Source organism: Dermochelys coriacea, chromosome 1, assembly GCF_009764565.3.
Source record: "Dermochelys coriacea isolate rDerCor1 chromosome 1, rDerCor1.pri.v4, whole genome shotgun sequence".
Taxonomy (NCBI): Eukaryota; Metazoa; Chordata; order Testudines; family Dermochelyidae; genus Dermochelys; species Dermochelys coriacea.
In genome coordinates this window covers 104,537,679-104,556,239 of record NC_050068.2, presented here as the reverse complement: position 1 = coordinate 104,556,239, position 18,561 = coordinate 104,537,679, and the positions used below count along the sequence as shown (strand labels likewise).

At 37.6% G+C, this 18,561-nt stretch overlaps 1 long non-coding RNA gene across 1 annotated transcript in view; it reads left to right on the top strand.

The window, feature by feature from the left end:
• The window catches only part of LOC122455433, a 38,261-nt gene extending 21,219 nt beyond the window's left edge, over positions 1 to 17,042 (top strand). Inside the window, exons 2-3 of the long non-coding RNA XR_006277692.1 lie at positions 15,306 to 15,408; positions 16,156 to 17,042. This is a non-coding gene — a long non-coding RNA (uncharacterized LOC122455433). The remainder of the gene's footprint in view (positions 1 to 15,305; positions 15,409 to 16,155) is intronic.
• The last annotated feature ends 1,519 nt before the right edge of the window (positions 17,043 to 18,561 follow it).

Sequence of the window (18,561 nt, the reverse complement as noted above, 5' to 3'; positions counted from 1 at the left end):
CGAGGTGGGAAGGTCCCAGAGCTCATTCTCCAGCCCGAGCCTGGAACTCTACACAGCAATGAAACAGCCCTGCAGCCCGAGCCCTAAGAGCCTGTGTGGCTGTGTAGACATATTGTCTGAAGAAGTTATATTTTGAAGCCTAAATCGACTGACTGATGTCCACATAAATAATAATAATTTAAAAAATCATTTTCATCCTATATGGTTATATATGTTTTACTATGCTACTTAAAATCCAATGGCCTTTGCACCTTTGTTGCCATAACCCCAAATAGAGGAGAAATATCAACATCTATATTTAAGAAAGATCTTACTTTTAGCAGCTCCTTTATTATCTTTTAAAGAAAATAATTGTTTGATTGCTTAGCAGAGGTGCTAATTACAAATTATATATTTAAAATTATTATTGGCACAAATTAGTGTGGTGCATCTGGTAGAAAGAGATTATATCATTCTGAGCCATTTCTGTAGCGTATTTTTCCATAACTACACTTCTGTTAATCTGAATACCTAAACAGACGGTGTTCATATTAATAAAATCGAACCACAATTGCTAGCCCAGGAAAGTTGTTTTTTTCCCTTACATGATCCTTTCACCTTAATATCAACACAAGAATTAAATTTAGCTGCATGCCACTTAAATATGTGTAACCAGCTGTGAATTTATTTTTTGACTATGGCACATGAAAAAGTTTTTCTCTTCTTGAGACATAGGTGTTAATTGGTTTCTTTTTTTCTTGCTAATTAAGTTCTAGTGACACCTTTTTCCTCTTCCTTGCTCTGAATTTAATGAGCTCTCTTGTATTAATTTATTAGATAATTAGATAAAACAAAAACTTTTTTCAAAAATCAGCTTTGAACAAGTAAGCTTAACAGATTTTACATCCCTTATATACAGTAGACATAACAAATAATAAATATGGACTATCGTTCACTAAGGGATTTTGTATATCAACAGACAAATATGTTTAAATGTGAAATACACACATAAGCAGAGTGTGTCAAAGATTATGTCAAACTGTCCATTATTTTGTATGAAGGATAGCAGCAAAACATATGGTATATAACATCATGCACATGAAATACCTACAATATATCAGTACATCAACACTTTTGTCAGTTAGTATTGCAGTCTCTCTCTCTCTCTCTCTTTGATGCATGTTCACTTTCTTTTCATTTTTGGTTACAATTTAAAATCATGGCCTAATACTTATTAATTATGTTGGTATTATAAGAACTGAAATCATGATGAACTCGGTTTAATGTGAATGTCATATGGACTATACTTTTACAACAGGTTCAACTTAACTTAATTTAACATTAAGGCAGCATGTAGAATACATGTAGCTACATGCCACAATGAAATGCAGGCTGTGTCCACAGTGCAATGTGTAGATACATGCGGTAGTGAAAGGCTCTGGCAGTGTAGATGTCGAAGGCACTACTTGGGCATATAGGAAGCCATGTAGGGTATATACCCTAGGGTACTCGGGTGTCTCTACTCTACTCACATAAGTAGCACCTCACAGTCTACATATTTATATTTATACCCATGCTAGCTGGCTGTGCAGTGTCTGTATTCTACGCACCACCATAAACATTGACCTACCCAAAGTTAACCTGGATAAATACAACTTTTCTAGTCAATGGGGTGCATGGGAGAAAGTGAGTGAAGAATTTGCCCCATAGTTATGAACTATTAAAAGTTTTATATAATGACCTGATGGAACATATTTATAAACTTTTACATTGTAGTTCCTGCTTCAGAAATATATTTATGCAATGGGACTTTTAAGCATACGTTCAAAGTTAAAATGTGTGTGTGTGTGTGTGTGTGTGTAAGGGTGCTATCAATAATAAAGTGGTTTGAGGCCAACCAGTTGAGATTAAATAAGAAGCAAACCAAAACATCATCCAAAACTCCAAAATAAATAAATTTGAGCCCAAATTAAAGCTGTTTTGAAATTTGAATAATGTTTGTAAATAATTTGACTCACTTCTGCATTTCATGGTGTTGTGTAAAAACTGAAGATGCATGCATATTCTGAGAAGAGTCATTGTTCTTCCACTTTTTGGATAATCTGAAACCAGCAAACACTGGACTTTTCATTAGAAAGTGTGTTCTTTCAAGATTTAAAGTCTGACTTTTCACTGTAAAGTTGTTTTGTTGGGCTTTGGATAACCATCTGAAATTCTGGATATTTATTTTAGCTGAGCCTCTGACTCACTTGAAGTTGACTGATCACTAGTCAAGACATTTGGTACTCTGCTCCAGAAAATTAGACTCATAATACAGTCAGAGCCCAATGTATTCCATGGCCATAGACCTCTTGCTGTATAATTATGCTTTGGAATCTATGCTTCCATTTACTAAATAAATTATCATCCCCTCCTGCCCACACACACATAGTTTACAACAATAACCATGAGATTCCTTCAGAGTTTTTTGTGTTCAAGACTACTTTCTTAAAGTAGCTAAAAATCAAACCCAGGGATTAGAGTGAGGCCCAAATAAAAGGGCAATTCTATATGCAAAAATATTGTGGATGTAGGATTTCATATATTTCAGCCTCTACCAATCATATTTCTTTGCAGTTGGACTATGAACTCTCATACAGGCTGGATAGTCCAGTTCTGGTCTTTCCAACATGTAGTTTTGCCTGGTGGATCCAGAAAATTGTCTATGCTCTGCCACAGCCCAGGGTCACCAAGTCCTCAATACTGGTGTGGACCTAAGAGACTATTGGAGATATCTTTTCCATGATTCCATTTTTCCCTGCAGTGTGATGAACTGCAACGTTTTAAAGTCACTTTGGGGCCTTCTTTGCACAAAAATGTTGTTCTACATTTTTTATGTTTCCATGATAATCCTTTTCAGTCTCCCTTAGAACATAAGAATGGCCATACTGGGTCAGACCAAAGGTCCATCCAGCCCAGTATCTGTCTGCCAACAGTGGCCAATGCCAGGTGCCCTAGAGGGAGTGAACCTAACAGCTAATGATCTAGTGATCTGTCTCCTGCCATCCATCTCCATCCTCTGATACAGAGGCTAGGGACACCATTCCTTACCCATCCTGGCTAATAACCATTAATGGACTTAACCTCCATGAATTTATCCAGTTCTCTTTTAAACCCTGTTATAGTCCTAGCCTTCACAACCTCCTCAGCAAGGAGTTCCACAGGTCGACTGTGTGCTGAGTGAAGAAAAACCTTCCTTTTATTTGATGAACTATTTTTATTCTAATAAACTTAGAAATATTTCGGATGCAAAATCATTAGGCAAATCTGTGAAGGATTTTGCCTGTATGTTAACAAAAGTGTATTAATCAATTCCACCCAGATCTTAATATTAAGTTACCCTTACTCAGATATAATTAAATACATAGCCTATGTATCTACACTTTACAGAGAATTGTAGGGAATTTTTGAAGAGAATACCATGATATTACTGATTAGGGTTTTCAACTGGGTTCACTACATATAAAATTATCTTTGTAATTGCTACAGATAATTTAGCATTATCCTATTTCTCTGTTTGAACATGGTCCAACATTTTTCTATATTGTAGCTTTTTTAATTAATGTCTTTGATTATTGCAAACTGGGCACAATAATTATACCGTCAGTTCTTCTATTTTAGCAAGACAGTTTTGGTTACTCTTCTTCCTCTTCATCAAATAATGTACTTTCCTGATGCTTTTCGTACCTCTTCCACCACTCCCTCAGAATATCTTTGGGGCTTTGTCCTGTACTCCTTTCCACTCTTTGCTGGTGACCCTCAAGACCCTTTTCTGCTACATGTTATCCCAGGCAATCTAATCCAATTGCATGGCTTCATCTCTGACCTATACACTGTTGAGTCTCAAATCTACTTAACTCCTAATCTTTTCTGCCACATTTAGATTTGCATTTCTTACTGTTCCTCTGACATTTCTTCTTGGATGACTTGTCACCAGCTCAAACTGAGCATGTTGAAAACTAAATTCCTCTTATATCCTCCCTACTTTTGATCATTTTAGGCAATTCTACTGCCCCATAGCGTTTTGACTTCTCTTTCTACATCACGCTATCACTTAAATTCTATACTTTTTTTTTAAAACCATTGTTGGTTAAGAAAAAAAATTCTGCCATCCCCCACTCCAAAGAGTCAACAATTTGATCAGTTCTATTAAATCCTTACTCTTCATCCTATATCAGTCCTTTCCTTTCCTTTGCCCACTAACTAGCCTTCTTCAGGCTGAGCCTGATTACTTCTCTCCTCAATTATTGTTCTCTTTTTGGCATCCCAGATAACACCATTCAATCTTCTTAAAATGCCACAATAATCTTCTATTTTGCCTATTGATTTGATTACATCCAGTCCATCCTCAGATCACTTTACTGTCTTCCTTCACTAGCTGATTAAAATTTTATCCCCTTGTCCTGAAGATTCTGCACAACCATGCCCCAGCCCAGCTGTCAATTCCCTTCCCTGCCTACAGCTCTCTTTTCTCCCTTCACTTTCTTCAAATCACATAACGAATTACCTCCTTCACATGCTTTCAGTCTCTCATTTCCAGGCTTCTTTCTCTGCAGATCATACCCCTTAGACATTCTTCCTGACATAATCAGGGGCTTGTCTTCACGGTTCATTAGTCTGCACCAAAGAAGTGTCTAGTGCATGCACTAATAGTTCCCTACTGCATATAACAGTTTGAAACAGGACTACAATCATGTGAACAAGGGAATTTTTAGTGCATACCAACAAGGCCCAATACGGGCCAGTTAGTGCATGACACACTAGTATGAGCTAGAATTTACATCCCTCAGGTGCAGATTAATGCACTGTGTAGACAAACCCTTGCATGTTTCCATAGCTTTTTCTTTCAGCCTTTCTTTAAAAGTAGGTCCAATGAAAACATTTTGAAATTAAACAATTTTCCATTTAAAAATGGGGTTTCATCAAAATTTTCAGTCAGGAAAATGGAAACAAGGAAACGTGGGAAAATGGAAACGAGTGGGGGAGGTTTAGGTTGGATATTATGAAAAACTATTTCACTAGGAGGCAGTGAAGCACTAGAATGGGTTAGCTAGGGAGGTGGTGGAATCTCCATCCTTGGGAGTTTTTAAGGCCCAGTTTGACAAAGCCCCAGCTGGCATGATTTAGTTGGGATTGGTCCTGCTTTGGGCAGGGGCTTGGACTAGGTGACTTCTTGAGGTCTCTTCCAACCCTAATCTGCTATGATTCTATGAAACTAAATTTTTTTCAGGTTGAGCCAAATCAAGCCGTTTCATTTCAGGTTGACTCTTTTATCTGAGCATCTGCCTGGACTGTCATGGTGCTTCACAGGAGTTCCAGTTCCTTCAGGTGCCCATTCATATTTTTCCTATGAGCCATATTGTCTGGCCCAACTATATCTCCCATTATGTACCGTAGTCTCTCCTTGTGGCTGATCTGCCTTAGAAAATCATAGGAGATGTAGTCTGGCCAGGGACAAGGTTCAGAGAGGAGAATGGTTTCAGAGTAGCAGCCGTGTTAGTCTGTATTCGCAAAAAGAAAAGCAGTACTTGTGGCACCTTAGAGACTAACAAATTTATTAGAGCATAAACTTTCGTGAGCTACAGCTCACTTCATCGGATGCATTTGGTGGAAAAAAACTGGAGAATGATGGATGAAGGACCTGGAACAACAACTCTCATGTTTCAGAGTAGCAGCCGTGTTAGTCTGTATTCGCAAAAAGAAAAGGAGTACTTGTGTTAGTCTCTAAGGTGCCACAAGTACTCCTCAACAACTCTCATGAGGCACTACTGAGGCTCAGACAGATGCAAGATTAACATCAACCCTGAAACAAAGTGTTTTGACACTTCTGGATCAACATTTTTGAACTGTTTCTGTGAAAAGTTTTAGATATTTCAACTTTTTATCCTGATTCAGGATAAATTGACAAGTCTTGCTTTTTGATCTGTTTTGCATAAAATGAACCTCTTCAGAAAGACCTTTGAAATCTGTCTCACTTTGCTCACTCCCCCAATAACTTAAGCCAGTGAACAAATTATGCATTAAAAATCCAGTTACAAGAAACTATAAAAAGCTGGTTCATTTCACCATTCAATCATATTGCTTTTCTTTCTTTCTTCACCCCCAGCTCTTTGTCTATTTAGATTGTAAACTCTTAGAGCAGGGACCTTAGATCTAATTCTCCTCTCACCTCAACTCCATTGAGTTTCTCCTGATGTATACTAGTGTGAGAGGAGAAACAGATGCCATGCCATCCTTTTCTGTAAAACATTTAGAAGTAGAACACCAGCCCAGTTCCAAACAAAAGATACTCTGTAAAAAGTGGATTAAAGAGTCACCCCTCCTGGGGTCCAGTTTTTATTAAAAAACAAAAAAAGTAATTCCAAAATACTTGACTACGTGAACTCCAGCCTGTGCTTTCTCCCCAGGGATGAATTCTTCTACAGTTCATCCCCTCAGGATCTCTACCCACAGAAGCTATCTCCCTTACTAACATGGGTGAATTTAAATACTAAGATGGGTGAACTTGAGTGGCTGGTATTAAATTAGGATATTGATATAATAGCCATAACAGAAACTTGGCAGAAGGATGATAATCAATGCAACATGGTAAAACCAGGGTACAGAATATGGCAGAAAAGGTTGTGCTGGTGGAGAAATGTCACTATATGTGAAAGAAAGCATAGAGACAAATACAGTAAAAACCTTAAATTAAACAATCTGTATCATAAAATGTCTATGAATAGAAATTCATTATGGAATATTAAAAATATAGTAGTAGGAATATGCCACCAACCATCTAACTAAGATGATGATAATGGTGACTGAAATGCTCAGGTAGATTAGAGAGGCTGTAAAAATTGAAAATGCAATAATAATGGGGGATTTCAATTATCGCCTTATTGACTAGATCCATGTCACCTCAGGATGGGATGCAGAGATAAAGTTTCTAGATATCTTTAATGACTGCTTCTTAGAGCAGCTAGTTCTGGAATCCACAAGGAGAGAGGCAATTCTTGAATTAGTCCACAGTGGGGCACATGAGCTGATCCAAGAGGTGAATATAGCTGAACAACTCAGTAATAGTGACTGTAATGTAATTAAATCCTTGTGGGGAGGAGGGGAAAATGCAAAAGAAGACCATCACGTAGCATTTAACTTAAAAAAGGGGAACTAAACAGAAATGAGAAAGCTAGTTAAATGTAAAATAAAAGGTATAGTCACAATGCCTGCAAGCTTTTCAAAAACTTTTAAAAAATACCATAACAGAGGCTCAAATTAAATGTATATCCCAAATTAAAAAAAAATTAGGAAGAGGGCCAAAAAAAATGCCCCCATGGCTAAACAACAGAGTAAAAACGAGAGTTAAATTTTGAAGTCACATCCTACTGAGGAAAATAGAAAGGAGCATAAACTCTGGCAAGTCAAGTTAAAAGTATAATTTTACAAGTGTAAAAGAATTTGAAGAGCAACTAACAAAACACACAAAAATTAACAGCAAAAATCTGTTTAAGCACATAAGGAAGCCTGCCAAACAATCAGCAGCTCAATCATCCAGTGGTTCCTCTAATGGAGCACTGTGGAAAAGCTGAATTAATTCTTTGCATTAGTCTTCACTGGAAACGATGTGAGGAGATTCCCCTACCTAGTCATTCTTTTTAGGTGACAAATCTGAGGAACTGTCCCAGACTGATGTGTCAATAGAAGAGATTTTGGAGCAAATTTGATAAATTAAGCAGTAATATGTCATCCAGAACAGATGGTATTCACCCAAGAATTCTGAAAAAACTCAAATATGAAATTGCAAAACTTCAAACTATGGTGTGTAACCTAACACTTAAAACATCTCCTGTCCTGGATGACTGGAGGGTAGCTAATGTGATACCAATTTTTTTTAAAAGGGTACAGAGGCTATCTTTGCAATTCCAGGGCAGTAACCCTAATTTCAGTACCAGATAAATAGATTGAAACTTTAGTAAAGAATAGAGTTATCACACACATAGATGAGCACAATGTGTTGGGGAAGTCACATGACTTCTATAAAGGGAAATTATGCCTCACCAATTCATTTGAATTCTTTGAGGGGATCAACAACCATGTGGACAAGTAGTGAGCCAGTGAATATAATATACTTGGCCTTTCAGAATGCCTTTGACAAGGTCTCTCACCAAGGCTCTTAAGCAAAGTAAGGAATCAAGGGATAAGAGGGAAGGTTCTCTCATGGGTAACTGGTTAAAAGACAGGAACCAAAGGGTTGGAATAAATGGTCAGTTTTCGGAATGGAGAGAGGTAAACAGTAGTGTCCCCCAGGGAGCTGTACTGGGACCAGTACTGTTCAACATATTCATAAATGATATGAAAAAAGGGGTAAACAGTAAGGAAGCAAAGTTTGTAGATGATGCAAAATTTACTCAAGATGGTTACGTCCAAAGCAGACTATGAAGAGTTACAAAGGGATCTCACAAAACTTGGTGAGTGGGCAACAAAATGGTAGATGAAATTCAATAACTGCAAAGTAATTCACATTGGAAAACATAATCCCAACTATACATACAGAATGATGGGGTCTAAATTAGTTGTTTCCACTCAAGGAACAGATCTTGGAGTCATTGTTAATTCTCTGAAAACATCTGCTCAATGTGCAGTGGCAGTTGAAAAAACTAACAATGTTAAAGACAATAAAGAAAGGGATAGATAATAAAACAGTAAATATCATAATGCTACTATAAAAATCCATGGTATGTCTGCACCTTGAATACTGCTTGTAGTTCTGGTTGCCCTGTCTTAAAAATGATATATTAGAAATGGAAAAGGGAGAAGGGCAAATAAATGGTTAGAGATATGGAAACAGCTTTCATATGAGGAGAGATTAAAAAGACTTGGACTATTCATTTTAGAAAAGAGACCACTAAGAAGGGATATGCTAAGGTCTATAAAATTATGAATGGAGAGGAGAAAGTGAATAAGGGAGTGTTATTTACCCCTTCACATAACATAAGAAGCCTCTGAAATTAACAGGCAAGAGGTTTAAAACAAACACAAGGAAGTACTTCTTCATTCGACACACAGTCAATCTGTGAAACTCATTGCCAGGAGATATTGTGAAGGCCAACACTATAACTGGGTTCCAAAAAGAATGAGATACATTTATGGATGATAGACTATTAATGACTATTAAACAAGATGGTCAAGGATGCATGACCTGGGTGTCCCTAAACCTCAGATTGCCAGATGCTGGGATTGGACAACAGGGGATGATCACTTGATGATTTTCCTGTTCTCTTAATTCCCTCAGAAGCATCTGGCATTGACCACTGTCAGAAGACAGCATACTGGGCTTGATGGATCATTGATCTGACCCAGTATGGCTGCTCTTATGTTTGTAATTAATGTGCAGCCCCTACAGAGTTGGAATACTTACTGTAACTCTCATATGTGTCATATTATGGTTTCTAAATTCCAGATATTCCCGCTTCATTTCTAACTATAAGAGTTGAGTCTTGCGCTCCTTTTAGGCCTCTTTCCCTTTTTTAAAAAGATTTTCACAATCTCCATGGACAGTGAGAATATGATTTATTTTTCTTAGATTTTGCTCCAGCAGGTAATTTACAGCCTGTAGTATCTAAGCTACCTATCCTTTGGCTACTGATTCATCCTGTACCTTAAGCATAATTAGGCTAAGTATGAAATTTTCTTAATAGTGTAGCTGGATTTCTTTTTCTGCCTTTGATAATCTAATGATTGATTAACATTTTTGGGTCCTGGTTTGCCCTGGGTCCTGGCATAGATAAATGGATGACTTGTATTTTATGCTAATTCAGCTGGCAGGGAACTAATAGAAAACTTTAGTGGTCATTCAGACAATAAGGATGTATTCCTTTCTCTCTCAATCTCTCTTTCCAGTATTTCTGTTGTATCAGTTGTCTTAGTTTTTGTTCTTTCTGCGCTGTGAGTACCAGCAAAAAATCTACAGTAAAGAATAAGAGCAATTGAAAGCTTACAACCTGCGATAGTGCTACAGGTCACATTATTGGGGCCCTTTTTTCCTCTATGTGAAATTTCCTGGGGTCCACTGAAGAAAGGAGGTGACTTCCAGTGGGAAACTGAAAAAGCAGAGTGCTTTTCACTGGTGAGGACTGAAAGTGAAGACCACTGTAATTCCCTAGTGGCAGGGAGGTTTCTCAGTCTATCACACTTGCATGTCTAGTAGAGTTACATCAATTTTTGGTAGCTGAAATGAATTTTTTTTAAAAAAAAATCCCAGTGTCAAACCCTACCCTTTTGAAAGGTGTGTTTTCTAAAGGCAGGGGAACTAAGGGTGCATGTGCTGTACTCTTTGGTATAACCTTTTGGTAGTTGGTGAAGGAAGCACAAAAGTTAGCTGTCTCCTTATAAATCCCTGGCCAAAAGAACTGGGCCAGAAACGGGCAAGTTTTCTTTCTTTGCCTCCTCTCTTCTGGTGACATTTGCCCCAACTTTAAATCCCCCTGCCTTCTTCCCACACCTTTCATATCACCCTTCCTAACCTCATGTCCCTCCTCTTTCTCCCCTTTTCTTGCTGTTTCTAGAATACCCACTCCATTTCTAAAAAGATCAGAACCATTCATTGCCTGTTTATATCTCACAGAAACCTGGAGTCCTTCATCTGACACTGTCTGCAGCTGCTGTCTCTTCTGGAGGTCTCTTCTTTTCTTACACTCCCTGCCCTATCAGACCAGGTGGGGGTGTTGGGCTTCTTCTCTCCCATTCCTGCTGCTTCCAACTCTTCCCTCTTCCAACTGTTCTCTCCTCTGCCCCTCCATGTTGCTGTCATCTACTGTCTACCCAATTCCTCACTATTGGCATTCTTCTCTGATTTTGACTCCTGGCTCTCTTTCTCTCTCTCTCTCTCGCTCTCTCTCTCTCTTTCTTCCCCTCATAATCTCTCACATTCATCTTCTCTGACTTTAGCTTCTATGTTGAAGGCCCATGATTCCTTACCCTCTTGTCTTCATTTGACCAGCAGTCTTGGTTCAATTCTCTCACACACCGAAAGGACCATACACTTGCTTTGGTCTTCAGAAGCGCCATTCACTTGTGTTGGTCTTCACCAAGCACTGCTCTTTCTCTGATCTCTCTGTTTCTGAGTTCCCCATCTCTGGACATTATCTGGTGTCTTACAGGATCATGCATCAGCTCCCTCTCCCTCATGCCCTGTCTCTGGATAACATCATCATCCTGACTGTCACTCAGACTTGTAACCTGGGCATCATTTTTGACTTGGGCCTCTCTCCAGATTGTCACATCCAGGCTATATCTAAATCTTGAAAATTATTTCTACGTGATATCTCTCTGATACAGGCTTTCTTATCTATCTACACAACCAAAACCGTAATCCAGGCTCTCCTGATCCTTCTGTCAATTACTGCAACATCCGTTTCTGCTGCTGATAAAATTATATTTTTAATCCATCATTTTCACCATGTCAACCCTCTCTTTGAATCCCTCTACTGTCTCCCTCTTCTCCATTGCATCAGACATAAGCTGCTTGTCTTTCCTTTTAAGGCCGTTCATAACCTATCCCACCCTACCTGTTATCTCACATTTACTATTGAGACGTCAACTCCTGTTTCAGCCCATGATGCCAGCCTCCACTGTCCACTTGCTAAATTTTCAAGCAAGCACCATCATGATTTCTTCATACTGTCCCTCATATATAGTAGGTGTGTGTGTGTGTGTGTGTGTGTGGTATATCCCAGGATATAGTATATAGTAGGAATATATAGTATATCCCATAAGCACCTGCACATCTAACTCCTTATCCTTCTTCAAAATCATCCTTAAAACTCTTTTTCTGTGATGCCCACATCTAGCTTGACCTTGGTGAGGCTGCAGGTGTGTACCACCACAGACAGTCATGCTAACCAATGTTGTCTCATTTTCCTCATTGTTTTTCTGTATTCATCTGTTGTCTCTTGTCTCATACTTAAACTGTAAATTCTTTGGGCCAGGAACCATCTTTTTGTTTAGTGTTGGGCTTCTTCACTCCCATTCCTGCTGCTTCCAACTCCTCTCCCTTCCAACTCTTCTCTCCTCCTGCTTCCAACGCCAAGCACAATGGGGCCTTGGTTCATGACTGGAACTCCTAGGCACTACTGTCATTACAAATAATAATACACATATGCATTTTGTAAGAACTGAAGAAAGTGCATTAAATCTTTGGCCTCTAAATTTTAACACTTCCAGGAATAACAAATATTACCATTTATTTTGCAAATGGATTTTTTTAACCCGTATTTGGACTTGTTTGTGGATTTTTTCCAGATATTTTTAAAGTCTAGAGCCAGACTCTGCCCTTGCTAATCCCTTTTTGTGCTGCTCTGGTGCTGTTCTAGTGAACTACAATGACATAAACCCTTCCCCTCTTCTCCATACTGGTACAAATTAGAGAATCCCTTAAATCACCTCAGCTTGCCCAGGGACCCACATGGTCAATGGCTGGTTCTAAGTTTGGGGAGGTGGCATAAAGTCACATTGTCTCTGTCCTTGGGTGCAAAGAGCACAGTTCTGGCTCATATGAGGATTGAACACAGTATTTTCACTGTTCTGCAAAGCATCATTAAAAAAAGAAAAACAGGGATTTTATAAATCATATGTGTATAACAATGCTTCGAAACTTCTGATGGCTGCTGCTGCTGCTGGTTTTTGCATTCCAGCTGCTCAAATTTAGCCAATTTTTCGGTTGTAGTTTCTGGAAACATCTCTCCCAAATAGACACTTTGTATGAAATGTAATGCTGTAGGAAATGTTTGGATGCATCATATATCACTGGATTATTGGTTTATACTGGAAATGCTGGCAGATCCCTAAATATTGGAAAACCATAATTTGCAGACACTGAAGTGGCTGTTCCTTTATTTATTTTAAAAAAGACAACAAAACTTCAAGGATCCTCTTCTGTATTAGGGCAACTGATGAAGGCCATGCCAATAGAATCTTAAGTCTCATGAGAATTGTCTCCTTTTATAGAACTTCTTATTCTCATTATTATCTTTATCACGGACTGGGTGAATTTTGTGCCATTTTCAGTTCTCATTACAGTCCTAAAGTTGTCATCAGAATGGATTAATTTTGCCATTTTTTTCTCATTTACAATCTTTTTTTATGAAAATGGATTTACACTTCTCCACTTTCTGTTCTCATGCTACTGTATTTGGCAGAGAATTAGAACATGATAGATCAGGCTTCAGAAATATGATATCTCGTTCTCATGACAAAGACGACAACAAGAACAGATACTGGCATCTGAATAAATTCACTTACAGCACAATTCTAAGAGTGTAGTGAGAATAGAAAAGAACATCATATTTATAAAGAATATTCCAATTATCCTGGGAAATGATTTAAAAGTTCTTCTTCTCTTTCTATTCTTTCTTAGTGTTTCAAAACTAGTCACTGTGTCGAGACTCCAAGCTCTCTACATTTTAAAATCATTTTTTAAAAAAAAGAATATGATTCTACAATTATTACTTATGAGATGTTTTCAATTTTGAAAGTACTCCTTTTGAATTCAGTAGGATTATTCATATGAGTAAGGTTTATAGGATAGTGCCTATATCTAACTGTAGGAGGAGGACCCAATCCTTCTCTTGCCTAGGTAAATGGCAGTTTTGCATCTAATGCGGATAGAATCAGAATTAGGCCTTAAGCTTCAAACCTGCATTCTCTTCTGTATGATTTACACTCTGCTGACAATAAGCTAGGAGGGCATGATGGACAAGAACATTAGCTATGTATGCTTTTGGGAGCAGAGGATTTCTCTTCTTATTTGTCTCGAGTATAGCATAATTTTGAAATTTGCATAAATGATATTGGTTGTTATTGTTATATTCATAATTATAAGGGCTGTCAAACAATTTTAAAATAATTACAATTATTCATGAGAATAAAAATAGTTATGATTCATCACAGTTTTAATCACACAGTTAAACAATAATAGAATACCAATTTAAATTTATTATACATATTTTTGGATGTTTTTCTACATTTTCAAATATATTGATTTCAATTACAACACAGAATACAAAGTGTACAGTGAATTCATAGCATGCAGGAGTGTACAAATGTTTAGCATATCTGTCACATAAATACTTTGCAATGCCAGCTACAACAGTGCCATGCAAACACCTGTTCTCACTTTCAGGTGACACTGTAAATAAAAAGCAGGCAGCAGTATGTCCCGCAAATGTAAACAAACTTGTTTGCATTAGCGATTGGCTAAACAAGAAGGAAGACTGAATGGACTCATAGGCTCTAAAGTTTGACAAAAAAAAGTTTAAAAAAAGTTTGTTTTATTTTTGAGTGCAGATATACAAAACAAATTTCTATATTTGTAAGTTGCACTTTCATAATAAAGAGTTTGCACAACAGTACTTGTATGAGGTGAACTGAAATACAATGTATTTTGTTTTTGTTTTTTTACAGTGCAAATATTTGTAATAAAAATACAAAGTGCGCACACTGTATTCTGTGTTGTGACTGAAATCTATATATTTGAAAATGTAGAAAAAACATTCAAAATATTTATAAGAAGTTTAAATTGGTATCCTATTACATGTTTAACAGTATGATTAAAACTGCAATTAACCATGACTAGTTTTTTAATCTAATTAATTTGTTTTGTGTTAATTGCTTGAGTTGACTGCGATTAATTGACAGCTCTAATAATTATCTTAAAAGTAAGGATAGAGAAGAGTCAATGTTTCTTATTTCAAACAATATCAAATACTATAATAATTTTTATTCATATTGTTGTAACATCAAATATATTACCTACCAATAGTGATAAGAAACTGCAGGATATTTCTATAAAGTACATTGCTGGGCATAAGTATTTTCACTACTGGGAAAATTTAAGATCCACATGTAACAGATATTGCAACCATATGCAATATCTGTGGGGACCATATAGTATTTTATCTCTAAAGTGTGAAAACCTCAAAACCAAAAACAATCAAAATGACATGGGCCTGACAATATGAGCTGTGCAATATTCATACCCCTTTGAACCGATATAGGTGATGTGTATTTGTGTGTTCCTTGCCCACTGGGGAGTGGGGGTTCCTGCAGAATGACTGGAATCACTAGGGGGGTGATTAATGCTAAATTCTGAGGTTAATGCAAAATCTTATGTTGATACCCAGCCTTTGAAGCCTGATCACCTGGGGAATATGAATGAGTTTTACCAGTTTTTAAGGGGCTAAGAGGGAAAGGTTTGGGAGATATAAAGGTTGAATTTAAACACTCTCAGTGCTTTCTTTCTGATTTAGCAAATGAACATGACCTTTTGTCCAAGGGGAAGTCCCAAGTCTTGCTGAAAAATGGAAAGGACTTGGCCTACCAGGACCCCATGCAGAAGATGGGCTATTTCTGGTATGTTTAATGTGTGCACAAATCCTTCCCCCTCCCCCCTTTTTTTTTGTTTTATAAGTTTTCTCTGTATGCTTTTATCCTGAATAAATGTACTCTGCTTTGGAAGAGCTGTGTGTTAACTTATCTGCTGGAATACATTGTTCATAGCTCTTGGAGAGAGAGCACAGCTTGGGGACTGGACTCACTCAGATCTGCTTGCTGGGAAGAATCATAATTAACTGCAGGGAACTGCAACCTAAAACCCTGACCTGGAAAGACGAGGGACATTGGTACCTGCCCATAGATAGGTGAAGACTAAAGGCCTGAGACCTGAATAGGCATTCCTGCAGCACACCAAGGAAGTGGTCAAAGGGATGATTATCTTGAAATTGTGACATCATCATAGTTTCAAAGGACATTTTTTTAAAGGGGATCTTTCCCTCTCTTAGCCCTCCAAGTGTGGTGAGCTGCCATTCTGTCACCCTCTCTGTCTAGGCAGGATATCTAGGTACTCAACTTTCAACCTGTCTCAATGCTCACCCAGTCTTTTGTCTCTTACCTACTATCTCTGTTCCCTTGACCCTCAATTCCTTCTCAGTCTCCTACCCATCTTCTCTGCTGCACCACATTTCTCTGAACCTCCTTCAGTCTGGCTCCTGCTCCCCACATTCCCATCAGTCTTTTTCCTGCTTCCCAAATTCCTCTGTTTCTCTGTAGTTTTGTGTTGTGTTTTTTTTTATCACTTTTCCTCTCTGTTAATCCCTACAGTCCCATCCCTGCAGCTTCACTTTCACCTGGCCCCTCTGAACATGTTTCTTCTTTGAGAACATCCTGGATTCAGCCCCAATGGAAACCATGAAATTTGGCAGCCACCTTTACGGAGGAGGAGACCAGACTTTCATTTACAAAGTTGAAAGGGTCATGCTGTGTTCCAAGGCCCATTCGATTTGCACTAGAACTCAGATCCCATGCAAAGCAAGATGTGCTGCCTATGACCAGTGATGATGCTCTGTATACAGTGTGGTTATAAATAATATGTTTATTTTTGGCCAGTTATTGCCCTCTGGGAGCACTATGGGAGAAACTGTGAACTAATCTGAGTTCTAGAAAGGAGTAATAGGATATTTGATGTGGTTTGAAATAACAAAAACAAAATCTGTTTTTTAATGCCTTTTGCTTTTTAATAAATAAAAACAACATGAGGAAACCACATGGGCATAGCTGAGTCCCAAATAATTGTGTTTACTAAATATATAAAAATATCGAAGGACTAACTGCATACACGCTGGTTTCTTGCAGCTTCTAAAAACACAGAACACTGTGAGTACCACTAGAGGGCTCATAAACAATTTAATGACTTACTACGCTATATACACTATAATTTTGCCTTATTCTATTTTTAAATGTTATTTTAAAAACAAAAATTAAAGCTAATGAGAATCCTTATGGCACAGTTGTTCAAAAATGAATTTGTAACACTAGCAAACGGTGCTAAGTCACTAGGGGTGGTGTACATTTCTTGAAGGAATACTTTTCAATTGGATAATTCTGTTTCAACAAAATGGAAATGTTTTGTGACAATGTGTCAATTTCAACATTTTCTATAAAATTTTTGAAACTATTGAAAATTAAATGGAATATCTTTTGTTTTGAATTTCTCATTTCTTTTTTACTTTTGTATTATGGTATAATTTTTAATTATATTTTTAATATTGTATTTTATATTGTTATGTTTTGATGTTATTGAAACAAAATGTTTTGATAAGGTCATTTCAGAGTTTCCAGATTGAAATATTTCAGCACTTCCATTCTGTGCAATATTTTGAAATTTCTTTTCCTCGCAATTAAGAATAAACCATTTTCAAATGTTGGAAATTCCTATGAGATGGAAATTCCATTTTCTGACCAGCTTTATAATAACAAAAAGAGTCTTAAGAAAAATAATTTAGGTTTGGTCCTATATTTTCTTTGAACCTTTTTTTTTTTTTAAAAAAAGGTAGTTATATGGACATTCATAACAAAATTTACAGAAGCCAAATTCTTGGACAAAGTAAAAGAAATACTCATTTTACCAAGTGAGATTCCATCCTACCACTTTATTTGTCAATTTATTTTCCCTTCATTCAGATCCTCAGCTGAAGATTTGCCACATATTGTCGTTGGGGGTGGGTCCCCAACCATTCATTAGTTAACAAATTACAGAGGGAAATGTGACCTTTGTGATTCATTCATTAGGGACTGACACAGAATCTACTGGAGTCAATGGAAAAACTCCAGTTGATCTCATTAGGCTATAGGTTGGGCTTTGAGATGGTAATCTCCTTGATGTAGGGATCCTGCCTATTGTGTGTTTGTAAAAATTGTGGTGTGTGCTTATGGACTGGATTATTTCTTTCCATTCATCTCTGATCATCTCCTGCCAAATTGGAGACTCTCAAACTGGGTTTGGACCCAAACTTTTCAGCGTTGGCCCATCTCAGTGTATGGTGCTTTATGAATAATAATGCATTGGGGGAAATAGAAATAATAGAAATATAAGACTGGAAGGGGCCTAAATAGATTATCTACTCCAGTCCCTTGAACTAGATGTACTCTGAAGAGGAACAAACTACTGTAAGACTTTAAGTGTTCTCATTATGTTTCTTTCCCCTTTTTCTTCATCATGGTAGGAAAACAAATACTTTTGTAAAATTGTGTACTCCACTGAAGGTGGAATTTTGAGTTACACGTGTAATAGAATCATAGAATCATAGAATCATAGAATATCAGGGTTGGAAGGGACCCCAGAAGGTCATCTAGTCCAACCCCCTGCTCAAAGCAGGACCAAGTCCCAGTTAAATCATCCCAGCCAGGGCTTTGTCAAGCCTGACCTTAAAAACCTCTAAGGAAGGAGATTCTACCACCTCCCTAGGTAACGCATTCCAGTGTTTCACCACCCTCTTAGTGAAAAAGTTTTTCCTAATATCCAATCTAAACCTCCCCCATTGCAACTTGAGACCATTACTCCTCGTTCTGTCATCTGCTACCATTGAGAACAGTCTAGAGCCATCCTCTTTGAAACCCCCTTTCAGGTAGTTGAAAGCAGCTATCAAATCCCCCCTCATTCTTCTCTTCTGCAGACTAAACAATCCCAGCTCCCTCAGCCTCTCCTCATAAGTCATGTGCTCTAGACCC